Raw genomic sequence first — 21,187 nt, 5'->3', positions numbered from 1 at the left:
ATTTTGGAGGGGCCCTCCTCTTCCATCTATTTTTACCATTGGGTGCCTAATTTGGGGATCCTAGTATAAGGGTTTTCTTTGTGGACTTCATTTTCTTCAAAACTTTGATGCAACCTTCTTGACCTACACCTTCGCTCCCCACCTCATTGTTCTAATGTATATTAAGTTGGAAATATCATAACAGATGGTTATGTTCATGACAATTACTACATTTAAATGGAATGTATAGATAGCCCAAGGTTTGGATCCATTATATATCCTGGTAACATACATTGATAGATTCAGGAAGTGCTCCAGTCACATTCATATGCACACAAATATGAGCATATGAGGTGTAATCATCCATTGTAGTTAGTTATGAAACTTTAACAAAGGAACTTCAAGTGTTTTCGATGCCTTTAAGAGTTTCTCATTCCTAGAATTCCTAAGGGAGTACATTTTGATACAAACAAAGACTTCAATGAATGTTTCTTTCTTAGGACTAAATCATATTTTCCAGTATCTCAAATGTAGAGGAGTCGAATTGAAAAAATAGGGTCCTTTTTCAAAAATATGTTCTTTCTCTTCCATATAGGTGAAGACTGAGGTGAAGAAACCCTTGGAGCCTAGTTTGAGATCAGTCTATCCTTTCATTTTCCATATTGTATTGACATATCACATAAGGGATTTTTAAGAGAGCCAAATCACCATGATATTTTCAAAAATTGTGTGGTCCTTCATTTATTGGATGTAGCTACCCACATTGAGAGATTTTCCCTCATCGTTCAGGTTCTCCTTCACTCTGGACAAGAAACCACTATGTAGTTTTATGGCTATCTTCCTCTCATCAAATGCATCTATGGTGGTATCCAATCCATGGATTAGGTCCTTCCCTAGACCACCCTTTCCATTCAAAAGTTGCATGAGAACAAATTTTTTCATCATACCACATCCATGGCACTTAATGTGTCCTATAGGAACAAGTGGGGCATTGTCATGCTTCAAAGAAGATGCAATAATGTAAGAAACCACAAAATCTCCAAATAATAAGAACACAAGATGTAACATAGTACCTAAACATAAAATGGTTATAAAGCACATGATCTTTTTTCACAATAAAAATTATATTTACATCCTATTAGTTATAAATTAAATATTAAAACACTAATATAACATTTAAATTACAAAATTATAAATTCTATAAAAATATAAAATAATTCACATTTAAAAAATTAACATACTTTTTCTTCAAATTTTTATATGTAATGCAAAAATCTTACATTTTATAATAATGATTATAATTAATTTTAAAAACAATAAATAATTACTAAATTCAAACTTTTGTGATCCATAATAAATTAAGAAAAATCTTTATGTAGAAATCACACAAGAGAAATTCTTGTCCGGCGTTTCAAACCAACAAGTGTGTTTCATCACCACATGATGAACCACACTTATTAGTTCAAAACACATTGGCCAAATTTTTTTTTATGTACTTTCTATACTACAGAAAAACTTTTCTTAATAAATAATTAATTTATCTTACTCTTTAATTTTTTAATTTTCTGTATGAATAAACAAAAATCCTCATCAATGTCTTTCATTTAAATTATAAAACATCAAAAATTTTGAAATTTTATTCTCATACATTTATAAAATACATGATCCCAATTATCTATATATACATTGACTGATATAAATTTGACAACATTGACATTCCACACATATTAACATCCATGCAGACGTTCGTTACATCTCAGGTGAAACTATCAAATTAGTGTAGAAATATTAATGTGGAAAAAAAATCATAGAATGAAAGTTAGAGAAACCTTTAAATTAGATTTCAGATGAAAGATCTATGGTGAGCGTTCGCCTCTTTCTCTATGAAAAACTCAGATGATCCATCCGATGCTTTGCAACAGCCTCTTCATTTTGATCATATACCGTACCTTTTTCTGCCAAGTTGCAATGGGTTTTTCTGACTTTGATGTGTTAAATTGACCATTCCCGATACTCTTCTCAGAATGCTGATCAACTTGTAAGCCCGAACCACTTCTCAAAAACTTAACCGCATGCCCGTTCTCTATTTTCTCCACCGAAGGACAGCTATTGTCACCCTCAAGGCTCATAGTCGATGATTTCCTTTCTGGCAATACGGAGATGAAGAGAAAAAATCACGGCCTTCATTGCATTATGCGGGTCGTTCTTATTCTTTATCAGGATTTCGCTGATCTCTGCAGGTGTCAAGGCTCCCGTGGCCTGTATGCTTTGCTCAACTATGGAGAACAAGTCGTGATCTTCCATTCCCAAATAATTGAAAGCTAGGCATTTCAAAGCCGGGAGTCCAGGGGTGGACAGCAGGATATGCATGTCCATTCTGCCAAACCCGATGAGCGCCAGATCAATGTTGTTCTTGTGATTCATAGTTAAGACTATGATGCGCTCCTTCCCACAACACGACCAGAGACCGTCCATGAAATTGAGCAGACCTGAGAGCGTCACGCGGGTATCGTCTTGATCATCAGAAAATTTGACCTATCTTCTCTTCTCGGTTCGGGTTGCAGGCGGGTTGCAGCCGGAACCCGCCTGGCGGTTGCTCACTCGGAGCGATCGGTTGAGCAACCGATGTCCTCTATGACGATGATGGATTTGTTCGTCGTGTGAATCAGAAGCGCTCAGAGCTCAGAATTGTCTGTCACTTATGTCAATTCCAGGTCGTACACATCGTAGTGGAGGTAATTCGCCATGGCGGCGATCAGGCTCGATTTGCCATTTCCAGGCGGGCCATGGAGAAGATACCCACGCTTCCACGGCCGCCCGACGCGGTGATAAAACCCTTTACGCTGCCCGAACAAATCGAGGTCTGCCTTGATATTTTCCTTCAGCTCTGGGTCGAGCGCCACCGTCGAGAACGTGGCCGGGTGCCCTCTCGGTCTCTGTTGCTGGTTCCGTTAACGTCGACTGAAGCGCCCACCTTTAAAGTGGGAAAGACCTCCAAAAAAATCCGGGGACTTCTATATCCAACTTTATAGCAAAGTTAATGGGCTTGATATGGCTGCTCGATACCCAGATATAACACGCGAGCGGTGATGATTAGGGAAAAAAACAGCGTGTTATATCGGGCTATCGAACGGCTATATCAGGACGCACTAACTTTACTATAGAGTTGGAAATAGAATTTCCCCAAAAATCCCGAAGAATTTGCAGTAGACAACCCTTGGCAGGTTTTTGCACTATACTTAGCGTATGGTGATTACTGCATGGTAACATGGTGGCATGCATGTTACGCCATCACCATTAATTTTGCGATCAGATCCATTAGGGAACACCACTCCGACTTAACTATTCCGACGCAGGTAATGCAGTTTTATTAATGTAAATTAGTGATGTCATCGATGAGGTTATGAATGTCTATTTCGAACCATGGGACTCGATAGACTTCGCAGACACTTCTATTAACTAGGAGCCTCACTACCAATTAGCAAAGGAAAAATTACTTTGAATGTAGAAAGGAAATGATGTTTACTCGAGGAAATGAAAGAGCTGCATGAGAAGACATTAAAAAGTGACATGAAATCATTTAGTTAAGAATCTTCACATATTTTTTTGTAAAAGTGGCTTAACTAACCTTGCATATAACATCTAGTTATCTGGACTAAATGAGCATGGAAATTTATCTAAGAATTACTGTGACTGTTGCATGCATGTGCTAACTAGAAATTGTAGAAAAGGCCTTTTTTTATTTTGAGTTTTATGAATGCAAATGCTAATTTAACCAATTTGTTCTTTGGCAGGGGAGACAGGTATGGGGAAACAGGTATGAAACGGTGTCAAGGGTATGGAAGCCATGTGGAGGCCTAACGTAAGCTCAGATGACCATTTTTGCTCAATTTGGGCTTAAAACAGGTGCTACAGGGTTTCCTGTAGTACTATAGGATGTCCTAGTTCTACTACAGGATGCCCTGATTTACTACACGAAATAGGTCGAAAGCTTATAGGGAGGTACAAAATGTACAATGAAGTGTGGGAAAGGTGTATGAGGGGGAAATAAGACATAGAGGACGTACACACTACCTAAGGCTCAGTCCAATGCTTCAAGATGGTTGGACTTTCTCAAGGAAAATGTCCACTTTGCTACAAAACAAGAATTCGGATTAGGGTTTGGTGGACTTTGGCAGTGTGGGTGGAGAAGACTTGGATGAGGCTGGTGAGATGAGGTCTCCCTGCAAATCATAAGCTCTTGTAACAACATGCATTCTTTTCTTCATTTATGCACAACTTCATTTATATATGGAAAAGATGAGTTGAGTTTAGGAAAAACATAGTTATTAATAGCTAATGGTTAATTTTACGAATGGAAGTGCTTCTAAATCATAACAAACTCAAGAGACCAAAATGAAAATTGCAGGTACTTCTTAGAAATTTAGAAACAATGATGTATTCAACATGAAACCCTAGGTTATGCATTGATCAAACAGTAAATCTGTTTTTTGGGTTGTGTGAATGGAACCCTCAAACCATGATCGCATAAGGGAGATGAGGCAAAGGCCACTACCACAAGCTTTTCTGAAGTGTTTACTTTCACTATTGTACCACTAATCTTTTTATCCACAAATGGAAGAAAACTAAGTAATCATCTAAATAATTGCAGATTAAGCAAAACCAAAATCAATTCAGCAGCTAACTATGAATGTAATCTATGCATACATGTACAGAAAGAGGAACCTCTGCTGCTAGGGTTGGGCCCTAACCGAAGAGCTTCATCCCTCTAATTCAACTCAATGCTGGATCAAGGGAATGTTTTTTATTTTTATCAAAATGTCAAAAATACATAAGAGTTATCAGTGACAAGGTCTTAGCTCAAAAATGCCTCTTGCCTACAATAAGAAAAGTCGAATCCTAATGAGGCCCTAGGCCTTCTTATTTATACAACTGAAGCTACCAACAACTTCCTTAAAATTAGGGAAGCTTGGATCCCAACTTGAGATCAACTTGTCTTCAACTATCACTGGCTTGGCTGCTAATGACCTCGGTGGGCTTGGCTGCTTGTAACTCCAAGATGATGAGATCTAGTGGAGGAATATTCGAGTGATTGAGGAGTTAAGGAGGGAGATCCAATCCCCTACAATCCCTTTTGCTTGTCTACTTTGAGTTCTTGCACTTAAATTAGCCAAAATTGCTCCAAATTCTGTAATTATTGCACATTAGGCCACATGACATAACATCTCATCTTTACCCTTCTCACTAAGCAAAATATAATAAATTATGTAAATAAATGTGAGAAAAGTTGATTTTAAGAAGCTGGATAGTGGAATTAAGGTCCATATAATTTCCTTGTTGATGAGCCTCATCATAAATTTTCTAGAAAAGTTATTAGTTACAATCATTTTGTCTTAAGAAGATATTTTTCTTAATGTTAAAATGATATAAGATACGAGGGTCATCGAAAGAGTTACTTGTCCAAGTCCATGAATTCTGAAAGACTCCGTCTGCATATTTACCTAGAAGTTCAAACTAATAAATCTATCTAGTCCCTGTTTTATGGCATATTTTCTCTAGCTTACGTTAGTCTAAGTGTAGTTCTTCATGTACAACATTCTCTCGTTACTTAGCCAAATTATTGTAGTAATCCAAAGTGATATATATATATATATATATATATATGTATGTATGTATGTATGTATGTATGTATGTATGTATGCCTAGCAATACAAGTAGATAAATCAATCGATTGCAGGGTAATGATCATGAGTTCTTCCAATGATGAGGGTTATCCATTTGGCCATTACACCACATATTAAGCTACAAGAATTGAAATTTCTGTCATTGAGAAATTTTTTGGGAAATTTGAGAGAGTCATCGATTCGTAGCATTGAATCATGACCATCAAATCTCTAGCTAGTCAGATTTCATCGGATAACGAAAGTGCGGACCACCGACGATTTTCTTCACCCCTGATAAGCCTTTCAAACCCAAGAAAAAATTCCCATCAGGCTTACGAAAGTGGATCAATTGTGGAAGTTTTGAATGTCCGATGGTTCTTCAATTTTTAATTTTGATGTGAGATTCCCACTGTTAATCCATTCCTTGACCTCATTTTGTAACACTAAGTCATATAACCATAGAATTAGGTTAGGGTTCATTAGTGGTCACCAAAGGTTTTGACTTGCATACCATGTAATTGAGGAGCCAATGGGAGTTATAGTACAAGGTCTAGACTCACTAGAGCATCACTCAAACTAGAGATTAGGTCATTGAAACAATATAATTGTTTTTTTGGGAAATTGGCTAGATGTTCGACTTGTGTTCATGGCCAAATATCTTGGTTATGACTTCAAATTAAATTATAGGTCAAAGAGGAATAGAAAAAATTGTGTTCACAACTAAGATATTGGCCCGTAGTGCCAAATAGAATTGGAAATACCAACAGAGCGTGAATCTCTAAAGGCAGACCTGAAAACACAAAGGACATTTTTCCCTCTACTAGAAAAAAAAAATGAGCAAGGGTCCATCAATGTTGTACATTGCGTCATTAATGCAACAACGACTTAGGAAAATTGATCAGGAGAAGACACTCAATAGCCCTCTTTTCATGTCTTCTACCATGATTAAGAGCTTCTACCATGATCAAGAGTGTCAAGTTGATGGATGATTCGACACTTCGTTGTCCTTATCTATGTCATTTTTAATATTCACTAACAAAAATAATAAACATTGCAAAGAACCATTGATCTTTCAAGGATGTGGTCATTTGAAAAAAAAAATATGTTCATAGTTAAAAAAAAAACCAGTTCTTTCACTTCCTGATTTAAAGCAGCCATTTGAGATACAAACTAATGCAAGTGACTATGTTATGGGAGCGGTCTTGATGGAAAATGGTAAGCCTATTTGTTACCATTCTGAAATCTTTAACGATGTAGTAACTAACTATCCAACATATGACAAAGAATTATATGCTTTAGTGCAAAGTGTGAAAAAGTGGAAACATTATTTGATTGGAAAGGAAACTATCATTCACATTGATCATCAACCATTGCAATACTTGCAATCACAAACCAAGCTACAACAAGTGAGGCATTTCAAATGGATGGGTTTCTTCCATCACTTCCACTTGGTGATAAGGTATAAGAAAGGTATCTATAACAAAGTTGTTGGTATGCTATCTAGATAAGTTGTTAATGCATTTGTTATTCTGAAGCATCATTCTATCATGCATGAGAGCTATGTTGAACAATATGCTTTAGATGAAGATTTTAAGGATGTATATGCAACTTTGTGTAAAGGAAACTAAGTAGAAGAATTAGATTACCATGTTTATGATAAATTTTTGTATCATCTTGGCAAGCTATGTATTCCACAGGGAGAAAGAGTCAACATCATAATGGAAGCGCATACTTCTCTTATTACGAGCCATTTTAGTGTAGGCAAGATGGTGGCACACTTACAAAGGTATTGTTATTGGCCTCATATGAATGAAAGTTGTCATGATATGTAAGAGGATGTTCTTTGTGTGCTACTTGTAAGCCTAGAAATAGAAAGTTGGGATTGTATACTTCACTTTTGGTTCCTTCCCATCCTTGGGAGAGTGTTTCTATGGACTTTTTGGGAGGACTACCTATGTCTAGGAAAAATCATGATTATCCTTATGTTGTTGTAGATCGTTTAAGAAAAATGTGTATTTTGATGCATTGTAAGAAGCAGGTCACAGCTAAACAGATTGCAAAAATGTTCTTTCAAAATATATGGATGCATTTTGGGTTACCCACATCAATTATTTCTGATCAAGTTTCTCGATTTGTCAGGAAATTTTGGTCAAGCTTATGGGGACTCATGGACACCAAGTTGAAGAATATCACAACATTCCATCCACAAACCAATGGTCAGACAAAAGTGGTCAATAGAGTAGTAGTACATCTCCTTCGTGGTTATTGCAGCAAGCATCCTAAGCTTTGGGATGAACACTTACACTACATTCAACATGCTTACAACCAGGCTAACCATTCATCGACTCAAACATCTCCATTTGAGGCATGCTTGGGATACTTACCAAAATCTCCTTTAGATTTTATCTTTGGGAAAGATGTTGCTATTGATGGACATAATGACATAGATAAGGCCAAGGAATTTATTGAACAAGTTCAATTAGTGCATCAAATGGTACAAGAACAGTTGGAAAAGAGTTAAGCCATGTATAAGACAAGAAATGATAAGCATCGTGTTGACCACAGTTTTTAGGTTGGAGATGAATTTTGGATTTACATTAGCAAGGAGAGGCTTCAAGGGGAAGGTAAAAAACTAAAACCAATCAGATATGGACCTTTTAAGATCTTAGGAAATTTTGGTATTAATGCCTTCCCGTTGGGTTTGCCTCCATATATGCAAGTCTATGCAGTTGTTAACGTTGAGAGCTTGAGATTATATGAGCTTCCTTTGATTGAAGATTAAGGAGAGAATTTTTAGATTCCTTAAATATAATATTTCTCTCCTGAATATCTTGAAGAATTACAGAAATATACTATCCTTAACAGAAAAACAAGAACTTAAAGAAGAGGGAACATGGAGTACCTTTGTGTGGGTCTCAAGAGAAAAAATCCAAGCAAGGTCAAATGGATTGAGATTGGAGGGGTGAGGGAACTGTACCTCATCTATTTGTTGACTGAAAACTAAAAATGATCTTTTGGAGGTCCAAAATATTCTAGTGGGGAGGAGTGATCCAATTGATCAATAAAGTGTTTAAAAGTGCCCAAAACTAGTGACAAAATGTATATCTCACCATCTTGAATCCAACACAACTTCAATTGCTCAAAACCAATATAATATGCTCCACATATCACGTTTTGATCGTTTGCCTAAACAGGTAACTTTTTTGCAGATTGAAGTACAAGACTGCTGACTGGGCAGTTCGTACGATCACTCAAAAGGTTCACTGTGTACCTTGAGTCAATGGGAGGATGCCAAGTGTCTACACTTGATTGGTTCATGGTTGTCGAATTTTGATTGGATGTTGGTTTTTTTTATGGATCAATGATTGGGTGCCATGTGGCACTCTAAAACGGTGGAAAATTTGTTAAGGATTGACCTAGTGTCTACCGAGTTCAAATTGATGAGCTCGAAGTATATAGGGCAACGCTTTACCAATGCACTGCTAGTAGTTATTATTAAACATTATTACAAAGTTTTATTTAAAGTTTTGACAATTTCAGTTTGGGGAATGGGGTCGGGGCTTAATCCTTGGCCCTCAGTCACTGCATGCCATAGAACCCATGGAAAAGAAACCAAGGGGCTAAGGATTATCCCCAGCCCAAGGTCACATTACCAGCATAGAACTAGAGGACAAGTGCTGGAGAGTTGACAGGTGAGGGGGCTTGGGTATGGCCTAACCCCATGGCATATGGAGATTCACAAGACAGTGGCACAAGTGGAAAGGTGTCAGGTGATGGGTGCAAGAACATGGGGGCCAGACCTGGGTTCTATGAACTGTTGGAATCGTGGCCCAAAAATTAGGGGTTAAGCCTATGGGGGCGAGTGTTTATCCCCAGCCTCAGGCCGCATAGCCCCATGTGGCCCAGTTTTTCCGCCATAGGGGTCATTGTGCATTTAAACGGCCTGACAAATTGCACCCAAACCGACGGGAATCTTGCTAGTGCCAGGAAAATTTGGCACTCGATGGTCTCGAGAATTGTGGAATTCGTAGAACAGTTAGACAAAGGAGCCAGTTTGTAGAGTAGTTAGCATCGAAACTTCTCTAGAGCATAACTTTCTCATGTTTTGGCCAAATTGAGCCCAACAAGAGCCAAGTTTGGCGTTTTTGGGTGTTCTGGAGCCATTGAAGATATTATTTTTACATTCTGGGAATTATAAATATATGAAATCATATACCTGAGCACTTAATGAAAGAGGCCCAACATTGGAAGCTGGAACAGGAGATGTAACCCAGGAGGGGTGAACTCCTTTATCATTTTGTTGTCTTGTGTTGTTGTGTATGGTATATTTGTCTATGTTTTTATGTTGCAAACTGATTTTAAAAACCATTAATTTATGTGCTTTTGCAAATGATCCATTGCCTAAAAAAAAAATTACTTGCACATTTTTCCATAAACCTTCAATTTTGTAATACAGATCAATTCGTCATCCATATTGAACCTTTTAGAGTGGAGAAAATGGAGAAATTATCTCATATGACTATTTTTTTCCAGTGGATCCCAATCGTCCAAATTGAGGTCAGAAACCTTTCAGAAGAAGCATCAAACGATGTTTTTTTTGGTGGGCTAAAACTTTTTTGCTTGAGTGCAACACCTTGTAGCATGATTCTACACATAGATACCTTACCAACGACACAAGAATCACATCAATCATAATCATATGCAAAAGTCATGCCACTTGGAAGTTGACCTTCCTATTTTGAAAATCATAATTCGAGGGGATGCGATGTCAACCCCCATTACTCATGGAAGAGGGGATAACCACGTCATCATTATGAAATACAAATTTAGAAGATTCCCTGTTGTAACTCTAGTTTTTTAATTTTCAGATTGTTCTATGTTGATTCAATTACTTTAGCCTAATTCAATTCTTTTATTAGAAATCTTTCAATAACAATTAATATTTCCAACCATCAATATTATTGAAGATAGAACAATAAATGCAGTGACAAAGGATACAATCAACAGATCAACAAGAGAGACCAACTTTGGTAAAAGACAATGGAAAAACCTATTATGTGGAAAACCCTTTGAAATTATTAGCTCTTATTTAGAATAATACACTTTATTGATTAATTTAGGTCTTTATATTGACAAATTGTAAATACCGATTTTGCATGACATTAATATGGTTGCATTTTTTTTTTTGTAAGTAAGACAAAAAATTCATATTAGAAAAAAATAGATACCCAATTTACATAGTTATGATAATGTCAAAGATAACCATTAAGGGACCAACTGCCTTTCACAAGGAAACCAGAAGGTCCGAGATTGAAGCATGAGGTCCAAAAAAACTTAGTGGTAAACATAGTTTTAAGATAGAGTAACAAGTTTAGACTGAGCCAAAGAGTATGACAACAAGAATTGTATACCAAAGCAAAAAAGACCCTATGATGATATTCTTGAAAACTGAGATTATGTGTCATTGTGAAATACTAGAGAAATAGATTGCTTACCTATGCCAGTCACAAAGGTATCTTGTATGTTGTTGGTCAACTTTGGAGCTACGACTTCCTTTGAACAGTCTTCGATGGTGAGACACCAAAAGGAACTAGAAGCCTATTGAGTCATCGCCTTCACACCTTCCACATTTTCTAAACCCTACTTCAGAACATAATATGTCCAATAAAAGGGGAAGGGAGAAGCAAACGTGTTAGTGGGGGAGCCAATGCCATCTTGGGAGTTGGAGGAGGAGGTAGTGAGTGGAATTGTAGAGAAGGGGATACCAAAGAGACAAGAAAGCTGACATAGGGACTAGCGGAAGTGATTGATTTGACAATTTGCTTCTGCAACCTTCAACTCAACAATGTTTCTAGCCTGTTCTTGTTTCCATATGTTTTTGGCCAGAAGATTCTAGACGACCCATTTCCCATCTCTTAGACGCATGCACTCATCAGCTTCCGAAGAAGTAACCTTGTATTGAATGCTCAGAGGAATGTTTGAGTAATTAACAGTCGATTTCTTGTCTTCTTGTGGAGGTCACCCACAACTACGACCTCCACCTCCTCACTTGACGCAAGTACACTCATGAACCATGTTGACTAGCAACTGAGGGTAGTGGGAGGAAGATGATTTGTAGAGGGTGTATTTGCTAATCTCCTGATAAGCATGGAGAGGATGCATATGGGGGAGATAAGTGCTCATAATGAGGAAAAGGAACATGAGGCAGTTGGATAACTAGAAGGACCTCCAAAGACGGGGGAGTGAAGAGGAAGTGTAAATGAGGCATGTTGTCAAAGTATCTAGAAATCAAGTCATAGATATGGCTGATTAAGTTATAGCTCATCGAGATCAATGTGTATGTGTGCCATCTGGAAGGATTGGAGGTTGTAGGTCGTCACTTGTGATGATAATGAATGAAAGTGATTAACGCTATGAGGACAACGATGGAAAATTTACACCCGCACCTAGGGAATTAATATAATTGTGTTCAGTTAGCATATTTTTATTATATAGAAATATACATGTTAAAGAATTAGATTTAGAAAAACAAATATAATTATTGAAATATGTATATTATTTCTTTAAATTAAATTAGTTGATATTACTCTTGATTGAAGTTAAATTAGAGAAAGATTAATTCAAAATAGTTTTTAATGGTAAACAAATAATGTAATGGCTATATAGACTCAAAAAATGATAAACTTTCAAAGTGAATAAATACATGAAATTATAGATGGTTATATGAAAGTGTATAGTAATAAATTTTAAAAATCAATATATTTACATAATTATAAAGTGAAAAATTATATTTAATATAAATAATGATTACATTAAAAATATAAAAAAATAAAATTGTTAGTATTTATTTTAGTTGAATAAATATTAAAATTTAAATTTTATAAAACCAAAAACATTACAATAAATGTAATTTTTAAAAATATGTAAAAAATAAAATTATTAATATTTATATAAGTTGAATAAACATCAAAATCTAAATTTTATAGAACCAAAACATTACAATAAGTATGAATTTTAAAATAACAAATGAGTTTTCAACTTATTGGAAACAAAATTACAAATGAGCTTTCAACTTATTGGAAACAAAATTACTTTCAACTTATTCAAAACAATAATCTGATTCAAATTAAAGAACATATTTAAATCAGTAACATAATTATGTATTTTTACACTTTTAGTTTGTATATATTTTTTATCTTTCATGATTTTTAGAACAATAATGTGGAAAGAATAAACAATAATATTTAGTTATGTAACAAATAGATAAAACAAAAACGTTGTAAATTAAAAATTTATTGTAAATATATTGAAATTTGCATAATTTTTTAAAATTTAAACAATATTTCAAATATATTTTTCATTTAACATAAATTATAAACTTTTTTTTTTTTAATTTTGAGATTAACGAAAAAGAACTACATTAAAAATATTTATTGATAAAATAAATATATAATACATGTGAAATATTTAAATATTATTGTTAGATAAAACATATTTCATTAGTTTATAAAATATTTCAATTTAGATTGATAGTATAGCATATAACGATTATCTCCAAGGAATCCAAAATGATTACACAAGTACTCAAAATGGAATACAACCTCTAGATGAAGGGAAAGAGGGTGGTCGGTTTGTTATAATTTAGATAATTTCAACAGTCGGTGTTTTTTTCGTGGGAGAGCCGAAGCGACCAGGGTTTCTGAAAACAACAGAGTTCGTCTCTCATGGTGGGTGACAGAGGAGGGAGCTCGACTCCCTCCTACAAAGAAGCTGTAGCTAGAAAAAGTAAATCACCGATGGGGAACAATAAAGATTGTACAAATGAAAGGATCAGGGATAATGAAAAGGAAACAGATGGGAGCAAAACCAAGAAAAACAGTAGCACAAAGGACAAAGAGGAAGAAGACAAAAGTCAGGGTTCAAGAGACAAAAAACAAAAAGGACCTTGCAAACCAAAAGCAAAAATCACTCCTAGAGTAATATTAAATGATCTTGCTTTGCAAGCACACAGGGAACATACGGGGACCTACGCCATTATCTGTAAATTCATGGGACTATGGCCCACTGAAAAGGCTTTACAAATGTGGATCAAGTATCACTGGAAACCCAAAGGAAGCATTAACCTACATCTTGGGTCAAAGGGATTCTTTACAGTGGTGTTCTCAAACATCAAAGATAAAGACAGAATATTCGAAGGAGGACCCTACTTTTTTGCAGTTGTCGGTCTCTACATGAGGCCCTGGAGGATGAACTTTGTCCCAGAGTGGGAGACATTCTCTTCAGTTCCAGTGTGGGTAAGGCTCTATTCTCTACCTCTTGATTATTGGCAAATTGAATCATTAGCTGCCATTGGAAATAAACTAGGACATTTTGTCAAAGCTTCTGAAGCGACAAGAAGAGGAAAATATACCTCCTTTGCTAGGATATGTGTGGAAATGGATCTATCAGGTATGCTTCCAGATGAAGTCATCCTGGAAGTTTTTGATGAGGAATGGGTTCAGACAATGGACTATGAGCATATCCCTTTCAGATGCCATAGACGCCACGAACATGGACATCTGTTCAGAGACTGCCCTCTTAGTAAAGCAGACAACAATGATAAACTTAATTCAAAGAAGGACACGGAAAACTTTCAGAAAGTGGTAAGTAAAGGAAAAGGACGAAAAAGGGGGCTAAAGCAACAACATAACGAGGGGAAGAAGGTCAGTCAGAACAAGTTTCAAGTGTTGGAAGAGAATGAAGAAATCACAAGAGAGAACCAATATCAGGAGGAAGGAAATAATGAAAAAGAAAAAGAAGAGGACAAAGAACAATATCAAGATATTGATTCTCAAAAAGTACCGATGATAAGTGAAACAGATCTGGAAGATCATGAACTACAAGAAATTCTCGATAAGGAAACCTGGATCTGGAAGGATTCTTGAAGCAGGGAACCAAAGGAGGAATAGATTCACTGCCTCAAGAAGAATGCAACAAAAAATAGTAGCTGTTTTTATGGAAAACTCAGGAAAAAGGGATGGATAAAGGTAAAAACATTCACAAACAGGAGCATAGAGGGGTGAAAACAATGAAATCAAGTCCAGGATTAGCTACTAGAAATCGAGGAAAGAAGAGGGATAGGAGAAAACAAAATGAGCTCTTGATGGAGTGTGGAAAGCTAATGCTAGATTTGGGTAAGATGAAAGATCTAACTAGTTACTCCTTTATAAATATTTTCTTATGAAGTTCATATCTTGGAATATCAGAGGTCCAGGTAGTAAAAGGAAACAAAGAATGCTAACTAACAGAATGAAAATAGCAACACGAGACATAATCTTCATTCAAGAAACAAAATGCTCCATTCAGAAACTAAAACAAATACATAGCAAATGGCTTAACAGATTTAAGTTTCTAGAAGTTAAAGCAGAGAACACAACTGGTGGCATCCTCACCTTATGGAATCCCCCAAAAGTCAACATAATAGATGCGGAGGCATCGAGAAATTATTTATCAGATATCATTCAACCAGTGGGGGTGTTGTTTACCTTCCTGGTCACGAATGTTTATGGTCCCCAATGAATAGATGAGAAATTCAGATTTCTTGACTCCCTGGTAGATCTAAGAAGCAGATATGCAGGAATACCTTGGGTCATGGGAGGAGATTTTAACATGATTAAATCTCTTTCGGAAAAAAAGGGAGGTACTAGAATGCTAAGCAAAGATTCAGTAGCGTTCCAATCCTTCACAGAAGATATGAAACTGGTTGACTCTGAAATGCACAACGACCTTTTTACTTGGAATAACAAAAGAGGAGGTGATGCCCAAGTTGCCTCCAAGTTAGACAGATTTTTTATCTTAGAGGAGTTGATGTTCATTAATAAATAAAAAACGGCTAGATTTCTCCCATTTGGAGGCTCTGATCACTGGCTGATTCAACTTGATATCAAGGGGATTGATTCTCCCTGGAATAAACCCTTTAGATTTGAGAATATCTGGCTCTCCCACCCAGATTTCATCAGCAACATTGAAAAATGGTGGTCCAAAGATCTGCAGATCCAGGGCACCAATATGTTCCTCCTTCATAAAATACTGAAGCACATAAAGCTTAGACTCAAAGAATGGAACAAGAAGGATTTTGGCAACATTTTCGTAGACAAAAAATCAGTGGAAATTAAACTACAGGAACTAAACCAAGCATTGATCATAGAGGGTTTTGATAAAGTCAAAAGTAAGCAAGCTGATAAATACAACCAAGAATGGGGGAATTTATGCAAACAAGAGGAAATCTTTTGGAGACAAAAGTCTAGAGTTCAATGGCTCAAAGAAGCTGAACGAAATACCAAATTTTTCCAAAGATCCACCATTACCAATAGAGCGCACAATAGAATCTCTTTGATATTGAATGAGAATGGGGAGCTTCAGACCACTCATAAGAATTGTTTAGATTCTCTTCCAGATCCATCGCATAAGGATTCTTTTCCATCGACGTTTCGAACCAGCAATGATGGTTCATCTTCAGGATGGTTCATCTTCAGGATGGTTCATCTTCAGGATGGGGAGCTTCAGACTACTCATAAGAATATCGAAGTTGTGTTGGTTCAACATTTCAGAAGCATCACAAAGGAAAGTAATGTAGACAGAGAACAATGCATCAAGGAAATTACAAAAAATATCCCTAAAATGGTGTCTAGAGAGGATAGTTTTAACCTAAATAAACCAGTAACCGAAGAAGAAATCAGTGAGGTTATCAAAGACATGCAGAATGGCAAAGCTCCAAGTCCAGATGGTTTTAATGTAGATTTTTTCAAGCCCTACTGGAATGTTGTCAAACAGGATATTTTGAATGTTGTAGAGGATTCTGGAAGAATCAGGACCATTCTGAAAGCCCTCAACACCTCCTTCATCTCCCTAATCCCCAAACAGGATGCAGCCCTGACTCTTGATAAGTTCAGACCCATTGCTTTATGCAATGTGGTGTATAAAATCATATCCAAGATTTTGGCTAACAGGCTCAAACCTCTTCTTCATTCTTTAATTTCAGGGGAACAATCTGGTTATGTGGAAGGAAGACAAATCCTAAACAATATTATTCAAGCCCACGAGGTAGTTCATTCGCTTACCAGCAAAAGGCAGGCTGGTATGATCATGCAATTAGATATTGCAAAAGCATTGACTTTGCCTTGGCTATAGGTATGGAAGTTAATCTTTCCAAATCAATTTTTTTTTAAATACTAACATTGCAATTGAAAGGAATATCTCCAGAATTTTGGGCTTTCAAAGGGATTCCCTCCCTTCAAAGTATTTTGGAATTCCCCTTATAGCTAAACCATTGTGCAAAAGCATTTGGGAACTGGTACTCAACAAGATGCAAGATAAAGTCAAGAAATGGACTTTTAGATCGTTGAACCTTGCTGGTAGGTTGATTTTGACAAAGGCCGTTCTACAATCTATCCCTATTTTTTTCTTATCAGCCCTTCCAGCTCCCAAAGGGGTCTTACATCAATTTATGCATATCCAGAGAGACTTCCTTTGGGGCAAGGAGGAAACAAGGAAGAAATGGGCCCTTGTTTCTTGGGATAAAATCTGTAAACCCAAAAGTCACAGAGGTCTTGCCTTAGATGATTAAGTGATTCTAAGTAACGTTTTAGGTGCTAAGCTCTAGTGGAGGTGGGTTAAAGAACTAGAATCTCAATGGGCTAAAACTTGGAAAGAAAAATATGCAAGCTCCTGGCAAACAAATGATCTTATAAGAATGTCTGGAAACATAAAATGCTCTCATATCTGGAATAAAGCCTAGGAAAGCAAAAGCCTAGTACAAAACAATAGCTTCTGGGAAATCAGAGCAAGAGATCTAGCTCTCTTCTAGGAAGACAAATGGCAACAAGAACAAACGCTGATAAGAGAGGACTTTATAAGCCTCAAGTAGGAAATAGAGTCCCAAGGATTATTAAAAGTTAAAGATTTATGGAATCTTCCTCATGACTCAGGAAAGTGGAGAAACTGGAGAAGTATAGAATGCAGAGAGGACAACCCCACAAAAACAAAATCAAAGGAACTCATGAGCATGTTAAAACAAAGGAAGATCTTGGTAACAGACGAGCAGGATCAGTTAAGATGGGGCTTCAACAAAGAAGGTACCTTTAATATTAAGGAAGCAAAAAGATTTATCCTGAACCTTGATCCCTGTGTTTTGGTGAAATCTTGGCAACAACTTTGGAGTCACCAAGGTTGGATGAAGATCAAGTTCTTCATGTGGTTAGTTCTTCACAAGAAAATATTAACTTGGGACAATATGCGGAAGAGGGGGGTTATTGGACCTTCTAAATGTCAATTATGTGAAGCTCAAGAGGAGACAATGGAGCACATTCTCAATAGCTGCACTTACACCACCTGGCTGTGCGATTCTTTTTACAACATTTTCCAATAGATAGACAGAGATAAGAGTAGTATCATTAATACCTTGAACAAGTGGAGAAATAACTTTTCGGAGTTTGAGATCCTTAATTTGGCCTAGACCTTAACGCCAAGTTTCATTATCTGGAATTTTTGGAAAAAGAGGAATAAAAGAATTTTCAAGGAAGAAAAAACTACTCCTCTTCGCTTGTTGGATCTGATCTTGAAACGGATTAAGGAGACAGTTTCCACCACTATGCGCAGTTATCCCAAGAACCCTCCCACTCCGAATGAATTGAGATCCCTCAGGCATCTGGGCATGCAGGAGATCATTTTCCATGGACTTAATAGAAGGGAAAGAGATTTGGAAATGGAAAAGGAGGTCTGGCAGCCTCCATCGAAAGGTTATCTATAATGCAATATTGATGGTGCTTCAAAAAGCAACCCTGGAACAGCAGGTTATGAAGGGGTGTTAAGAGATGAAGAAGGAAATATAATCCTTACATTCCACTGCCATTAGGCAGAGCAACCATAATATGGCTGAATTAATGGCTCTGGAACAATGTCTAGAGCTTCTTAAACTAAATCACAGCTCAAATGTTATTATTGAAGCAGACTCAGAGATCTCTATAAATGTAGTTAAGAGAATCAGTTGTGGAAAAGCACCAGAAAGGGTCTCAAAGCACTGGAGACTAGTACAAGTGTACCAAAGAATTCAAGAACATCTCCTGAGTCTTCGAACTGTTAGCTTCAGTCATGTTCACCGGAAAGCCAATAAACTAGCAGATTTACTAGTCAAACAAGGAGTGCTTAATTCAGAAAGAAGAATTGAGATGACATGGCAGGAGGCACCGCGGAGCAGATTAAAAGCTCTCTGCAATGAACAAGCGGTAGAGGACAGAGACATTTTTAGACATTGGGCAAGAAGGAAAGGCACGAAATGAAGCTCAGTACGCAAGTTCAAACATAGTTCTTCGATTGGTACTGGGAAGAAGGGAAAACTCTGAGTGGATTCATTATCCTTTGGTGTAAGTTAACGAGTCTCATTTTTCCTTCATATTGCAACACAAGGTTTAATGTACAGTCAGCGGCTGCATTGGTTGTGAGTCCCGAGGTAAGCTATCGTGGGATGGACGGCTGGATCTTCCCAGCGAAGGAAATTCTCATGCATTCCTATTATAGGTTGGATAACCTGGTTTTAAAGTGGTTTCCAAGCAGTTTCCAGGCGATCGCTGGCCTTTTGAATGGTAAGTGGTATGGGCGTTTTGAGAGTGATTCCACTAGGCTCTCGACATGTGGCTAGGGTTGGGTACAAAATGCCACCCTCCATCGAGCCATAAAGCTCGAGCACCTTGGATTTCCGATATTTCTCCGAGTGGTTCATTTGAGTAGATGGATTCGACGGTCCAATTTGGTCGTGCAATTTTGTGGGGCCATTTGTATGATCAAACTTTGCGAGTTAATATTGGAAGGATTGTGGAGTTTGACTTTGGGCTAAAGGTTAACCGAGGGTACCATTTGTGAGGTTAGCTTGTCCTTTAGTTAGTTTAGTGAGTTATATTCATGACAGAATGGCCTTGATTTTTCCGGAGTCCATGATTAAGTCTGGATTTTTGTTTATATTGTAACATTACTTTTGGTTTATTGGAATAAAAAGAAAGTCTCTTGCTTCAACAAAAAAATATAGTATAGCATATAACATGGTAAAGGACCATTAGAATATTTTTTATAAAAGTAAAAATAAAAATGATTTTTATTTTTTGAAATTATAAAGAAAAATAAGATAAAAATACTTATTCTTTTAACATCATTTACTGCAATCAACTAACATAATTTAAAGTTAGTAAAAGAAAATTACAAAATAATAAAATGTATGTGAAAAAACATGCAATTTTATTTATCCTATTACCATATGATAAATAATTAATTTAATACCTTTTAATACAAAATATTTATAATAAATATTAACTATTGCATTGCATGCACCATATAAAAGCTCAAATGGCCATAAGTTAAGAAGAGTTATAAGAAAATGATGATCATCATAATGAAATCAAAATATTTTTAGATATTTTTAAGATTTCATTATAATTTATGGCCAAAGTTTGATGATCATTTTCTTATAGCTCTTCATTAACTTATGGCCATTTGAGCTTTTATATGGTGCATGCGGTGAAATAGTAAATATTTATTATAAATATTTTGTATTAAAATGTATTAAATTATTTATAGTAAATATTTATTATAAATATTTTGTATTAAAATGTATTAAATTATTTATTTATCATATGATAATAGGATAAATATAATTGCATGTTTTTGCACATACATTTTACTATTTTATAATGTTATTTTATTAATTTTGAATTATGTTAATTGATAAATAATGTTAAAAGAATAAGTATTTTTATCTTATTTTTCTTTATAATTTCAAACAATAAAAATCATTTTTGTTTTCATTTTTATAAAAATATTTTTTCTTTCCTTACCCTCTTGAAAATTAAAATAATTTTTTTTACGTTCTTTGAACCCGTGCGACGAATCCATGCCAACGTCCGTTTATTTAAACGGAGACGGAGAGGTGGGCCTGAGTGGGCCACGTAAGCGGTTTGCAGAAACCGGCAATCGGGATAAGGGTTGCCGTCCAGCCGCAGTGACGGGACCCGTGGCCGTTATTGGTATAAAGCTTCCTATCACGGCTCCGACAATCGAATTCCTGGGCCTGTTTCTCCAGATGCTGTAGGGGCGCGGTCTCGTTTCTTGATTTTGAGCGTGAAGCTCCGTCTTTCCTCGCGTAAATCGTTACCAGGCGTCTCCACATGATGCGTCCACCAGAGTGTCGATCCGCTGAAGGTGTCTTCCATGGTGTTGTTGGTGACGGGCGTGAAGTACAGGCATGTCGCGTTTTTGGCCCGGGCAACGCTAACTCTCCTCGAATGGGCAACCGCATCGAGGATGCTGAGATAGAGCTGCACGTTTCTGTAGAGCTCGTTCACCTCTACGCCGCAAGAGTAGCCATTGAATTCTGGAATCTCCAGATACGAGTTTGGACTGTAGAAATCCTTGAGAGAATTCCACCATCCCTCTAACAAACGGCGTACCTGTGTAGGTAATGCATTATGGATTACTGTCAAAAGCCCTACAAGTGACCAGATTTGTCCTGAGATCGTCAT

General features: G+C 36.5%; 1 pseudogene; it reads right to left on the bottom strand.

Annotated features, from left to right (window-relative positions):
• Nucleotides 1-2,097: 2,097 nt before the first annotated feature.
• Nucleotides 2,098-21,187, bottom strand: LOC149252820 (AAA-ATPase At4g25835 pseudogene; annotated as a pseudogene).

The sequence above is a fragment of the Pinus tabuliformis genome, chromosome 7 (genome assembly GCF_031772625.1).
Source record: "Pinus tabuliformis cultivar Carrire ecotype Pingquan chromosome 7, CPIR1, whole genome shotgun sequence".
Classification (NCBI taxonomy): domain Eukaryota; kingdom Viridiplantae; phylum Streptophyta; class Pinopsida; order Pinales; family Pinaceae; genus Pinus; species Pinus tabuliformis.
This window is presented reverse-complemented; position numbering and strand designations above follow the sequence as displayed.